Source organism: Tamandua tetradactyla, chromosome 13, assembly GCF_023851605.1.
Source record: "Tamandua tetradactyla isolate mTamTet1 chromosome 13, mTamTet1.pri, whole genome shotgun sequence".
In the NCBI taxonomy this organism is placed as follows: Eukaryota; Metazoa; Chordata; class Mammalia; order Pilosa; family Myrmecophagidae; genus Tamandua; species Tamandua tetradactyla.
In genome coordinates, this window is record NC_135339.1 from 38,855,084 (window position 1) to 38,869,305 (window position 14,222).

The following is a 14,222-nucleotide window of genomic DNA, read 5'->3' on the forward strand; positions in this document are numbered from 1 at the left end:
TTTCTCACTGCTCCTAATTCTGGGGCTGCAACGACTCAATCAGAGAACAAGAGGTGGCATCTGTGATTCAATCTCTCTCTCTCTCTCTCTCTCTCTCTCTCTCTCACACACACACACACACACACACTCCTATTTATACATGGTTAACCTGAATGAAGCATACAGAACCAAAGTGACTTGCACTAGGTTACACAACTCAAAGCATCAAGTCATGTTCAGGTTCTTACCACTTTCCCATCACAGAGGGAAGGAGTTTGTGTTTTCCAAAAGTCAAGGACAGAGAGTATCTAGTTGGTAGAGGGGATTCTAGAGTGCTCTTACTAGTTTAATAAAATAAGCATCTGGTAAAGATATTCTGGGAAGTAAAAATGATTTCAACACCTCAGTGTTGAAAAAGAATAGAGATAACAAAGGTCATTAAAAAAGAGAACAGAATGGGTTCATAGGGAAGAACAAAGTTAAGGAGTAGGTAGAAGAATAGAAGAAAGAAATGAACCTTCCCAGTTATTTACCTGAATTCCAACATTGCCCAGCCTCGAATTTGGGGAAAAAAAACAATGCTACCAAAGTAATTGAAACACCACCCATGGGGATATTTATATCCCAGCCTCACAGATCTGCAGCTGCCAGGTTTCAGGGTACATATTAATTGTGCTTTTGATCTGCAACACCAATGTTTTACTGTTTTCCTTTTATTCCTGGACTCACACTCACTAGTAAATTTATTCTCATGACCCCCAGGGACTAAGGAAGATGGAATGTTTCGCAGAGACAACAGAGGAAGCATGTGCAAAGTTGTGCGTTCCTGCGTTTTTTAATGGACTGACAGTCTGCTGGCAAGGTGACTTTTAGTTCTAGCCAGAAATGAAGGCCTACAAAGCCATAAAAGTGTCCAAAGCTTGGAGATGTGAGAACTGGCTCTGCTTCTAACGCCACAGTAAGTTACAAAGTAAATTCCACCAATGCCACTTATGTGCTAAATCTCACATCAAATGAGAAGAAAAGTTTTCCAGAAAATAGGGCCAATGGAGCATTGAAAGGGAGCCTTCCTGGGCAGAATGTGTGGGAATGTGTGGGAAGAATGGGTCATAGCAGGAAGACAGCAGTTCATCAAGGGAAGAACCAGAATCTGCAGAAATCCCAGTGGCCACAGACATGGCAAAGACCACCACTCCCGGATCTCCTCTGAAGGCTGACATTACTAGCTGATCACAGTCCTCTTCTACTCCAGCTCAGGAAATACTTCTCACTAGAGCAGTCCAAACAGCCCAGACCAATCACTTAGAGTTGGCTCTCAATATGAGAACTTGTTGCCATGTTGGATTCAGTGCTGTGGTTAAGGGACTGGAAGATACATAGTCACTCAATCTTATACAAGATGTTGGCCCCTCTTTCAGGGTAGGTGATCCTAAAAGCAAAGAAAATAAATATCCTAGTCATTATCTATTTGTTATTCCCTTCAGGCTCGCTGTATTTTTTTTTACAGCTAAAATGAATGAGAATTGAACTGAGTCTCTCTGGGTCCAGAAGGTGGTAGTGACCTCTAGCTAGCAGAGCTGTGAGCATGTATGTCCCCACTCACAGCTCCTGGATATCAGACGACCAGGATTGAATCCCCACTCGTTCACTAATTGTGTAACTTTAGGAAAGTCTCTTAATTTTGCTGGGCCTAAATTCCTCATCTTTAAAATTTCAGGGTAGGCTTACTTTCCTTCTAACACAAATTTCCATGACGTGAAGGAGGTGCTCAGTTGGAAAATGATTGCTCAGTTCAACAATAGGCAGTTTCCAGTTAGTAATGGTTCTTTCAAAGAAAAATGCATAGATGATCAAAGAAGAATAGAAAGACTGTGAAATTGTGTGTGGTGGAAAGAGTAGCTCCTAAAGACGTAAGCTAGTCAAAGTCACTGTCACAGAGAGGTAAAGGACACAGGTCCTGGAATTAGATCCCCTGAGTTCTGGTGCAGCCAGGCCACCTATTATTTGTATTACCTGTACATTAGTTATCTATGTGACAAATTGTCCCAGGATTAATAGTTTCAAATAACAAACGTTTATTATTGCCTGTGAGTTCCTGTGGGTCAGGTATCTGGGAGCAGCTTAGCTGGATGCCTCTGGCTCAAGATCCTTCACAAGGCTGCAATCAAGGTGTCTTGCACGTGGTCTCATTCAAAGGTTCAAATGAGGAATGAGCTACATCCAAGTTGTTGGCAGGATTCACTTTCTCCCAGGCTGGTGGACTGAGGACCTCCAAGTGGCTGTTGGCTAGAGGCCTTTCTTAATTCCTCCCAGGCAGGCCTTTTCCAAGGGCAGCTGGTTTCCCTCCACAGGAGCAAGTGAGAAAGTAAGAGAAAAAGCCACAGTCTTTTTTGTAAATGAATCTCAGAGATGGCCTATCATTGCATTTACCATATTCTGTTCGTTAGAAGCAAGGCACTCGGTCCAGCCCACCCTCCAGGAGAAGGGACCTTCTTAGAGACGGTCTAGTCCAATCTGGGAGCAGATACGCCACCTCTCTAAACCTATCACCTCTTATTTAAGAAGGGCAAAAAAATAGCTGTATTCAAGGGTTGTTGTAAAGGTTTGTGAACATTTTACAAGACACTTCATTCACTGAGTACCTGGAATGTAATAAGCACTCGATAAATGAGAGCTATTATTTTTAATAATTGTTTCATGCAAAACTAGAGAATTTGAGAACTCTACTTGAAGAGAGAAGACATACTCATATATCTAAAAAGATAAGTAATGGAAGATGGAGGTGATGTTAGCAATGTTTGAAACTCACTAAATCCCCTCACACCTCAAAAACAACAGGTGAAAAAACTAGGATTACAAAACTAAAAACTGATCAATAATACAAAAAAACAAAACAAAACAAAAAAAACCAACTAGATGCCAAGGCATCCTGCACACACTGCACCAGCACAGCACAGCACCCACGTGTGAGGGCAGCGGAAGAATAGCGTGGCTGCTGACACGAGAACTCAAATGTGTCATCAGGAGAGGCAAATCTCGGAAGTATGGGGCCACACATTTTTACCTCTTTGCTAAAGAAATCTACTTTTGCTTAAAAATGAGCAGCATGGTAGGAAGATAAAGTGGCCCAGCCACTGTGGAAGGTGGTTTGGTGGTTCCTCAGAAAGCTAAAGTATAGAGTTGCCCTGTGATCTGGCAATCAATTACATGGTAGATGCCCAGAAGATCTGAAAGCAGGGACGCGAACAGGCGAATTGCACACTGATGCCCATAGTGGCATTATTCACAATTGCCAAAAGATAGAAACAATCCAAATGTCTATCAATCAATGAATGGATAAAATGTGGTGCATATTTAGGATGGAATAGTATTCAGCACGAAGAAAGAATGAAGCCCAGAAGCATGCAACGACATGGATGAATCTTGAGAACATTATGAGTGAAATAAGTCACACACAAAAGGACAAATGTTGTATGATCTCACCAATTATACTATGTAAATTCAGGGACATAGAATCTAGAATATAGGTTACAGGAGATAGAATGAGGCTAGAGAACGGGATAAGGTTGCTTAAGATGTGCAGAATTTTTCATCAGGTTGGACTTAAGTAAGTGGAAATGGATAGGGGTGATGCTAGCACATTGTTGTGAGTATATTTAACAGTGCTGAATTGTGTGTGATGTGGTTGACAAGGGAAGTTTAGAGTCATATATGTTACCAGAAGAGAAGCCAGAGGTGAAACATGGTACTGTATAACACAGTAAATCTTGTGGTGGATGATGACTGTAATTAGCAGTACAAACATAAAACATTTCCTCCATGAACTAGAACAAAAGTATGAAACTATTACAAGGAGTAATAATAGAGTGGTATATGGGAGAAAAAATGCGCCTACTGCAAACTATGGACGATAGTTAACAGTAATATCTTAACATTCTTTCATCAACATTAACAAATGTACCACAGCAATGCTTGGGGTCAATGATAGGGAGGTTAAGAGGTACAGGATGATGTGGATTTTCTCTTTTTTCTCTTTTGCTTCCTGGAATAATGAAATTGTTTGAAAATTGACTGTGGTAATGAATGCACAATTATGTGATGATGCTGTAAGCCACTGCTGATATACTCTGGATGAACTGTATGGTGTGTGAATATATAAGCAACAGAAATGGATTGAGGTGGAAATCTACATAAACTTATCATGAAAAAAGGCAACAAGTAGCAGAATAATATAGGAGATATCACTAGAAATAAGGAAAATGTCCTCTAACAGATGAAAATTGTAAATAAACATTTCAAAACAAGCTAAAAGATATTTATAAAATGAAAGAAACTATAAAAGAACAATCTAAATCAGAATTGAAAATCTCAAATTTGAGTGAAAAGAATGAAGAATTGAAAAGAGAGGTTATACAACTCAGGAAAGAACTAATATATATATATATATTTTTTAATTAAGACTAAATTAAAAGGAACAAAAGAGCAAATAAACACAATGAGCAATGCTTTAAAATAAATTGAAAAATGGAAACAAGAAAATATTTTAAGTAAAAAAAAGAGAGAGAAGATTTTTTTGCAGAAGTTATTTGCGTGAAAGTGATAGGTACGTAACATGAGGGTGGGGAGAACTTATACGTAATAAAAGTTCCTGGAGAAGAAAAATCAAATCAATGATTATGAATGTGTAACTCACACAGGGATATAGGATGATGTCTGATCCTCCTTCAGCAGGCTACACTGCAAATGGGGGTCACATTAATATTTAATCAAGTACTCCCTTACCAACTAAAGCTAAAGTTTAGCCCCACCTCAAAAGTTTCCTCAAAAAGGGCTTTACATATTCTCATGCATTAGTTTATTAGCAGAATCCATTATTGGACATCCATGGTGTCCCATTCCAGCTACCACTTATGCATGTCCACGCCTCTTAAAACTGTTTTGAAAAAGTCTCAATGCTAATGTCTTTGCAAAGGGCCATTAACTGGATGCCTCCCAAACTGCCAATTTTCCAGGACTGGTGGGTACTATGCAAAAATAGGAAAGGCCAAAACTTCCATAGCATGACATGGAAAATGTTTATGCTATGTACTGTTAAGTTAAAAAAAAACAACTTTCAGAACAATATTTTTGGTATTATGTTACAAATATAGGCTATTTTTAAAATCTAGATTGATATGCATTTTTAAAAGTGGGGGAGCAAGGGGTTGGATATATATTTTTTTGAGTTGAGTTAATAGCAATTATCTCTGAGTAGATAAGATTATATAGATTTTAATAACTTTTCTTTTTGGCTTATTTGTATTTTCTATTTTATCTTCTAAGAAAATTTAAAGTATCCTAAATTTTAAAATTATACACATATATATATTCCCAGATGATCAGATAGACATTTTCAAAACCATAAATCTCTCAAATTATTTATCTCCCCACAAAATAGAACTAAATTTTTTTCCTGAGAAGTAAAATAAAATGATATCAATGTCATAATGCACAAAGAGTGATCTAACCAGCCCTTACCCTCTCTACAAATTGTACAAAGGTCAGCTTTAAGGTGCTTGGTATTTAAAATAGCATCCCAAAGTAAAATCAACTTATTCGGTGTAAACATATGCTATACTGTTTCATGGAGTGCAATGTATGAGACTTAAATCGTTTATCTCAAAATTTTTTTGAATTTAGAATTGGATCTGTCTGTGAAAGTCTTAAAACTAAAACTAAAAGAAACTGCTTTTTTTCTGTCTATCAGCAAATTCATTTGTATGGGAAGCTGTTTATCCGATATATGATTTTTGGTCTGGTTCACCCAATTTTCTGCTTTTGGCAACAAAAGAACCCTTTATTGTATACCACATATTTAAAACCATTTCTAGCTAGCCAATCCATATTATTTGTGCCAAAGGAAAATTGATACCTTGGTTTTTGTGTCATAAATGTAACAGGAACTCTTGTTACATTTAGAGGATTTTACCCAAAACTTTCATCTTTTATTTTCTTAGGAATGACACTATTTGCTAAACATTTAGCTTGACGGTTATAACACTTGGGACATGGTGCACCTTTGAAATTTATTTTCTATTTACTTTTTGATGGCAAAATAAATATATTTACAAGTATACTCCTACTTTAAGATAACTTATCACTGGAAATTAAAATTTGCAGGCAGTAAATTAGGGACAGATTAGTCCAATTCAAAAGGAACCCCTGTATACCATGAACCACTCAACAGAGACCTGGAAAAGGGAGGGTAAGCTGGCAGGTTGGAAAATGGGGAAAAAAACATTTAAACCTTAAATAAACTGTTTGCAGACAAGTAAATACATCCCTGAGATTGTATGTCTATGAAAAGGCAATATGGCATATATTTCATCTATAAAAAACTAGTCTAGGGGGTGCAAGGGTAGTTCAGTGGAAGAATTCTCACCTGCCATGTGGGAGACCCAGGTTCCATTCCCAGTCCATGCCCTCCTACCACACCGACTACCAAAAAAAATAAAATTCAACAAATGGTGCTGAAATAATGGGATAGTCACGTGGAAAAAAGAATGAAATGTGACCCCCACTACACAGCATACAAAAAAGAATTAGTCTATAGCACAATTTTCAGAACACTTACAATAGGGAAATCAATGTTCATCCACAGTATATATCTATCATTTATAAACACATTAAGCAAATTAAGTATCTAGCATGTGTCAATAAGCATGGAGCTATGACCCAGCCAGTCTAAAATGAAAAACAAGGAATATATTGGCATCATACAAAAAAAGAATACACCCCAGCCACGTAAAGCTGTTGGTGGCATCAGTGAAACCTCCATTTCGTGGTCATTAGGCAAAGCTAAGACTGTGGTGGGGAGTGGCTGGGCCCAGAAGAGTCTCCTAGGAATGAACAGAATCTACTGATTCTACATGAGTCATCTTTCGTTTTTCCAGAGATCTATCAAATGTCAGGAGAATATCTCCAAATGTGCAGTCTAGTGAGTAGCATGGAATTTTTACTATGCATGTTGAATAGTTCATACTCATAAACTGATCATACTCATGAACTATCCCATTTCCAAATCCTTCTGCAATTTGGCAGGGAAAACCTGCACCAAGTACAAAGAAAAACTTGATATACTACTTGATATCACTTTAATTTAGAAAAAAAATTCCATTGAATTTGAAATTAGTGAATTGAAAAACCAAATAATCACTAAAATGATGATATTTCTTTCTTTTTTTTTTCTTTGTAAGCTGTATGAGGGGGTGTCACATTTCATTCTTTTCCCATTTGAGTATCCCCTACTGCAATACCATTTGTTGAGTTTTTGTTTTGTTTTGTTTTGTTTTCATTTGTTTGTTGCTTGTTTTATTTTGGGGAAGTGCATGGGCCAGAAATCGAGCCTGGGTCTCCCGCATGTCAGGTGAGAATTCTACCACTGAACTCCCCTCACACACCCCCAAAAATGGTGATATTTATTTCTTAATTAAAGATATTTTTCTCTCAAGATGATTTTGAGTATGTTAATAGAAACCGTTGTAAGTGCTTTATTCAATCTCACCTGATTGAATCTTCACAACAATTTTTTGAACTTGGTTCTTGCATCATGACCCTTTTCCAGGTGAGAGACCTGAGACCTGGAAAGGAGAAACAGTTTAACAACAGCCAGCCATACAGCTAGCAAGTGTCAAAGCCAAGCCACTACATGTTGCAGTCTCAGTAATTAGTTTGAATTCTCTATTTCTCCAATCCATGCATGCTTTATTAAAGGTTAACTATTTTTTCTAAAACTTCAAGTTTTTTTGTGAAACTTTAGCAGATTCTATCTGACAGTTTTCCAGTTGACCATATCTTATGTGTACCTTTCACTTAGTTTAAAAAGTTTATTCTTCTAAGTAAGAAGTAAAGAAGATATTTTCAGGATTGATTTGAGAACAATTTTTTTTTTGGTAAGCTATTTTTTGAGCAAATCATGGAACTTTCAAAACAGAATAAAAACAAGTGAAGTTCACATTTACTTGAGTAATTTGAAGCTAAAAGTACGCATAGAAAAGAATGGTTTAACTTTTCCTCTTTGTACACCTCGAAAACATCTGAAAAGATTTAACCTTCTCCAAAATGCTCACCTTTGGGCTGAAACCAAGTAGAAAGCACTTCAGTTCCAAAGGAAGCACTTTTTAAAAAAATTCCAAATATTAGAGGAGGCAATTGCTCGGAATTTGGTTGCGTACGAAGCCACATTTTATCCCAACACATGCTCTAGGACTGACTTCCTGCTCAGTCAGCACTGATAGTTATTATTCTACAAAATAAATATTTGCTTCTCAAAGCTACGAATCCTAAGTTCTCCTCAGGATCTTTAATGCATTTCACATCTCACAGTGAAGAGGAATATAAACTTCTTTTTCTTTTGGTGCAGGATTTCAGGGTGGTGAAAAAAAAAAAAGGAATTGGAATGTTTCCTGATCTTCTAAATCAGCCCTATATTTAGTGGCCCCTTTTCCATATCCTTCATGGAAAGCAATTGATGCCCTATATATATAGTATATGCCATATTTCCTTTGTTTTAAAATCTCACCAGTTTAATAATACCTTTTATCTTATAATTGTGGGGAAAGAGAGAAGAAGAAACACTACCACATTAAATCATTAAACACACACATTGTGAGGCCTGACTAGATTATGGAAAAACATAGGTCTTATAATGGAAGAGATATGAGTATTAGTTGAATCCAATTAAATTGAAGTAAAATAAAAGCCCCCCAAAGAATTAGAACAGGAATATATGAATCCCCATTTTTTTCCCCTAGTGAAGCTTCACTTAAGTTATGTCAAAGATAGTAGCACTGCTGCCAGAAATTCTTCTAAGAGAACCAACTCCCGCCCACAGCCCCTCACGCATCCCTAGTCACAGTTGATTGGACCATGAGTGGACATTTGACACAATCTGGGCCAACTGGACTTTTCCATCATGTGAATATAAAAATGGGACAGTGAAAGATTGGCTCAATTAGCTGGGGAAGCCAGGTTTCAAGAGACATTTGGCTCACAGTTAAAGTCATGTGTAAATGAAAGTTGTGGAAGAGCAGGATAGCCAGTGTGCAGAGAGAAGCATGAGGACGTACACACACCATGCAGCTCCCTGAAATGCAATGGAATCGCCTCAGGTCCCAGTTTTGCACTCTCGTTGTCTGAGTCAACTACACTCAATTTGTTGCCCTTTACCATTTTAAACTCTAAAATAAACTCCTGTTTTTTTAAACAATAATGTGGGTGGATATTTTTAGAACCAAACAGTCCCATTTTCCTTTATCAAGAAATGATTTGTGTCTTCTTCGTAGTGACAGTAGTGGCTGAATTTCCAGGTTAGGCCACAAAAGCTTTATCTTTCATGAATTTGAAACTCATTTTGTTTGTTAAAAAATAGTGCAATGCAATTCTGTTCTACTGGTAGTTATTGAACGAAACGAATAAGAGCTCTTTTCATGTATTTTGAATGTTTGGTTTGAAGGAGGCAGATTTTATAGGAGGTTTTGTGCAGTTTCCTAAAGAGCAGGTCTGGGCATTTTCAAAATCTTCTTAGAGTTTCTGGACACAAGCTCATCTCCACTGTGCCTAACTTTACCTTAAACTTAACACCAGTAGGAAAAAAAAAAAGAATATGTACAAACAAGCATACCCCAAAATGTTACCAATGGTTGCCTCTTACAGGTAGGTCTATATAAGACTCTCTTTTTCTCCTTCAACATTTTAATTTTGCTCAAAGTTTATAAACAAGAATGTATTGCTTCTATAATCAGAATTAAAATACTGTACAAAAATCTTTACAACTTCCTTTTTCTGGAAACAGTTGTCTTACCACATGCTTGTATTCTTATTATTTATAAGCAAAGTCATTTTTTTGACTCACAAATAGAAGAAAGTGCACTTTATTGTACAGAGATGGAAATAGAAAGAGCTAAAGAGGATTTGAGATAAGTAAGAGTTGCCCTAGATGGAAATATCTAAGCAAGAGCTTTGCTGGGAGATCATTATCATCGGAAAGCAGGGAGGTAGTAGGAAAAGTGAGTTTCTCTGTCTTCAAAGACATAGAATGCCTCTCTAGAATAGGAAAGTGAAATGGGAGTGGCCTTCAGGAAGAGAAGTGGTAGAATTAGTGTACACAAGACTGCGACAGTCACAAGAAGGGTCACTTAGAAGCAGGGGCAATTCCTGTGGAGCCAATTGGATTAGCCTTACAGAAAGATGGAAGTAAGAGAGAAAGTGGATGGGAAGACACGCCTACCCACCCCTCCACAGATTTACCCTACCAGATGACTTAACTGAATTTTCTTCAACATGACAAGGATCATTACACTCTGCAAAAATAAATTGATGAATGTAAACATTCTTTGGAGAGAAATCGTTAACATGAATTCACACAAATTAATTAAACATTAAAATGCTTTTATGAGAATAAGTTTTGCTATAAGAGTAAAAGAATTGTAATACAGTGCTTGACAAAGAAGAGGGAATACTACAAGAAAATAATAAAAATAGCTAATACCTATTGAAATTTTGCTATGTGCCAGACACTGAGAAATAAAAAATCTTTGCATGAATTATCACATTTAATCTTCTCAACATCCCTATGTGTAATGAGTAAGCTATAGTTTGAGATTCCCAAGGTCACACAGCTAAAATGGCAGCACCAATGCTCAAAGCAAAGAGTCACTGGAAAAGAGATCCCATGGGCACCATGAGCTACACCCCAATTTGACCTAAGAATTCTCAGACATCATTTAACTGGAGAAAAAGAGAATTATGGAAAAAGGACGTTACACTATCACTTGTAGTAAGGGGGTAAGAGATGAGGTGGAACCATTTCAGGATCTTTGGAAGGAAAAATATGACCATCTGTCTCTTTTCATGTAAACCCAAGACTATACTTAAATACTGAGTTCAACTCTGCCTTATTCCCAGAAGTGTACAGGGAGAACCCAGGAAAACTAAGGTCTCTTCTGAGGACAAGAAGGCAAAAGGTACTCTTCTTTACTTGAAAGGATACTTGAATTCACTATCTTCTCAGCCCCAACAGCTATTTAAATTTGAAAAGAAAGAAAGAAAGAAGGAAAGAAAGTCTAGTCAGCTAAACTGAACCACACTAATAATTACTGACTGCCCCCAGGCCATAATATTTCTACCTGTGGCTGGATTCAAGTTGGGGTTAGGGACACTTTCACAGGGCACCATCCTCATCACTGTTGGACCTTCCCACTCCTAACAGATGCTTTGGTTGAGGCAACTGACTCTGCAATTGGTAGTCATTTGGGAGAATAATAAACATGTAGATCTGCTGTGATTGCATACACAGACTCACCTCTCCCCAGACACCTTGACAAGTCAAGGTCAATTTCCTCATCAGTAGAATCATTGGGTTCAGTGATTTCTACGTCCTTCCCCCCAAAAAAGTGAATAAATGAAAAGTAAAAGAATAGCAACTATTGAGACAAATGGCATAAGTAGTCAGTATATTCTTTCAGACAATTCCTTTAACCAGGCAGTATTTCCTCTCTCTTTCTTATATCAAATCAAAGACACCATAGATTTAAAAGGTACCATTTCTTTATATACCATTAATAAAGAAAAAATGTTGCCCAGTAAACCATGATATGCCATTGATTGTATAATTCTTCCCAGTTTCAGAGTTTTGAACTTCAAAAATAATGTCTTGGGAAAAAAATGTCTTAGAATTAATGAAATACAGTTTGTGTGCATACACATGCAGAGGGGATTTACATATTAGTGCAGGTTTTCTCTATGCTTATGATAGCAGTTGTTACCACCAGTGAGCATGTTTGGGGCAGTGAGAGACTCCCATTTCATACTGGCACATCACTGACATATGCTGCAACTTACCTGTATTGCTTTATTACATAATGGCAAGGTTTTATTTTCATTTCTCTCTATTAGGCATTCCACTTTCTACCTATTAATGGCCCTTCATATCCTCATTCCAGGCTCCCTGAAAGCTCAGGCTCCTAACTGTTTACCAAAAGTCTCCAAAATGTCCTAGAGTTATCCTGTACTCCGAACCATGATTATTTTACTTTTCTATGTCTTCCATTCCTTTGAAAATAGACCAGTCCTATATCTCATCCCCTTAGGTATTGCTAAATAATTGAAATGAAATTTAAGAGCTTATTTTAGTTAGAGGTTTCACGGTAGCCAGTAATTTAGCATATAACTTTTGGAGATGCCAGATTTTCATATTAATGTAGGCTTTCATACAAAAGAAACCAGTGTGCATTTATTGAGGAATAAAGAGTGTGGTATACAGAAAAGAAGAGTTTTCTTTCCTTCAAAAAAGAAAAGTTTTCTTTCCTTCAAATCATACTGCTGCTTTGATTACTGTTTATTGCCTTAAATAAATAAGTCTGGGTGGCCCAGCTGCCTTCTTACTACAGGGGCTACCAAAAATCTGGGGAGAACCTCACTTTTTTTGTCTAGTGCAGGAATGCAGAAGCAAAATCTCAGAAGCAGAGTATATCTAAGTGGTTCCTATGACCACCAGAGATGCACTAGAGGATCTTCCTCCTCCTCCTTATCCTCATCCTTCTTCCTCTCCTCCTTCTCCTGTCCATCATCATCATCATCGTCGTCATCAAGATTATTGCTTTCCTCTTTGCCTTGGCTCCTTTAAAAAAAAATCTAAAATCAAAGCAATTCCTTTTCTCCAGGAGATGTATAAGAACCGAATGCCGGAAGATGGCGGCTTAGTAAGACGCGTGGATCTTAGTTTTTTCTCCAGGACAGCTACTAGGGGAGTAGAAACGATACAGAAAGCACCCAAAGCCACAACAGAGATAAAAAAGACAGCGTACCCCATCCTGGAACGGCTGGCTGGCTGAGAGAAGCAGCTCGGGTGAGATCGCCGAGGCGCGCGGGCCTCACCAGGCGGGGCGGCAAGCGGCCGGAGTCGCTCCCTTCCCCCTTCCCGGGCCGGCTGGGAGAATTGGAGAGGCGGTCCCCTGAAACCAAGGCGGCTGGCGCCCACACCACGCACAGCCCCCCAGACCAACTGAGAGAATTGGATCGGAAATCCCCAGGTCGCGGAGAATGGTGACGGGTGGGGGAAGCCCCTTCCAAACCCGTGACTCCCGGGGAACGTGCACTCTCTCGGGCGGGCCGCTGCCGCTGGCGCCCTCCCGCCACGCTTGTCGCCCAGGGCCGACTAGGAAATTCGGACGGGCTCTTTCCCTGGCTGTGGCGACCAGCAACCCTCCCTGCGTTCGGACCCCGGGCCGGCTCAAGCCGCTTTCGCTAGCGAACCCCCCGGACGGCGAGAGTTTTCCAAAGTTTAAGGTCCCACAGCACCTTTTACTGGTGGGACCTGCAGACAAACGTGTGCCACGAGCGCCACCTACTGGGCAGGATAAGAAAAACAGAACCCAGAGATTTCACAGAAAAATCTTCCAAACTTTTGGATCCAATACCCAGGGAAATCTGTCTAAATGCGCAGATGCCAACAGAAGATAACGGATCACGCTCAAATAATTGAAAATATGGCCCAGTCAAAGGAACAAACCAATAGTTCAAATGAGATACAGGAGCTGAGACAACTAATGCTAAATATACGAACAGAAATGGAAAACCTCTTCAAAAACGAAATCGATAAATTGAGGGAGGACATGAAGAAGACATGGGCTGAACATAAAGAAGAAATAGAAAAACTGAAAAAACAAATCACAGAACTTATGGAAGTGAAGGACAAAGTAGAAAAGATAGAAAAAACAATGGATACCTACAATGATAGATTCAAAGAGACAGAAGATAGAATTAGTGATTTGGAGGATGGAACATCTGAATTCCAAAAACAAACAGAAATTATCGGGAAAAGAATGGAAAAATTTGAACAGGGTATCAGGGAACTCAAGGACAATATGAACCGCACAAATATACGTGTTGTGGGTGTCCCAGAAGGAGAAGAGAAGGGAAAAGGAGGAGAAAAACTAATGGAAGAAATTTTCACTGAAAATTTCCCAACTCTTATGAAAGACCTAAAATTACAGATCCAAGAAGTGCAGCGCACCCCAAAGAGATTAGACCCAAATAGGCGTTCTCCAAGACACTTACTAGTTAGAATGTCAGAGGTCAAAGAGAAAGAGAGGATCTTGAAAGCAGCAAGAGAAAAACAATCCATCACATACAAGGGAAACCCAATAAGACTATGTGTAGATTTCTCAGCAGAAACCATGGAGGCTAGAAGACAGTGGGATGAT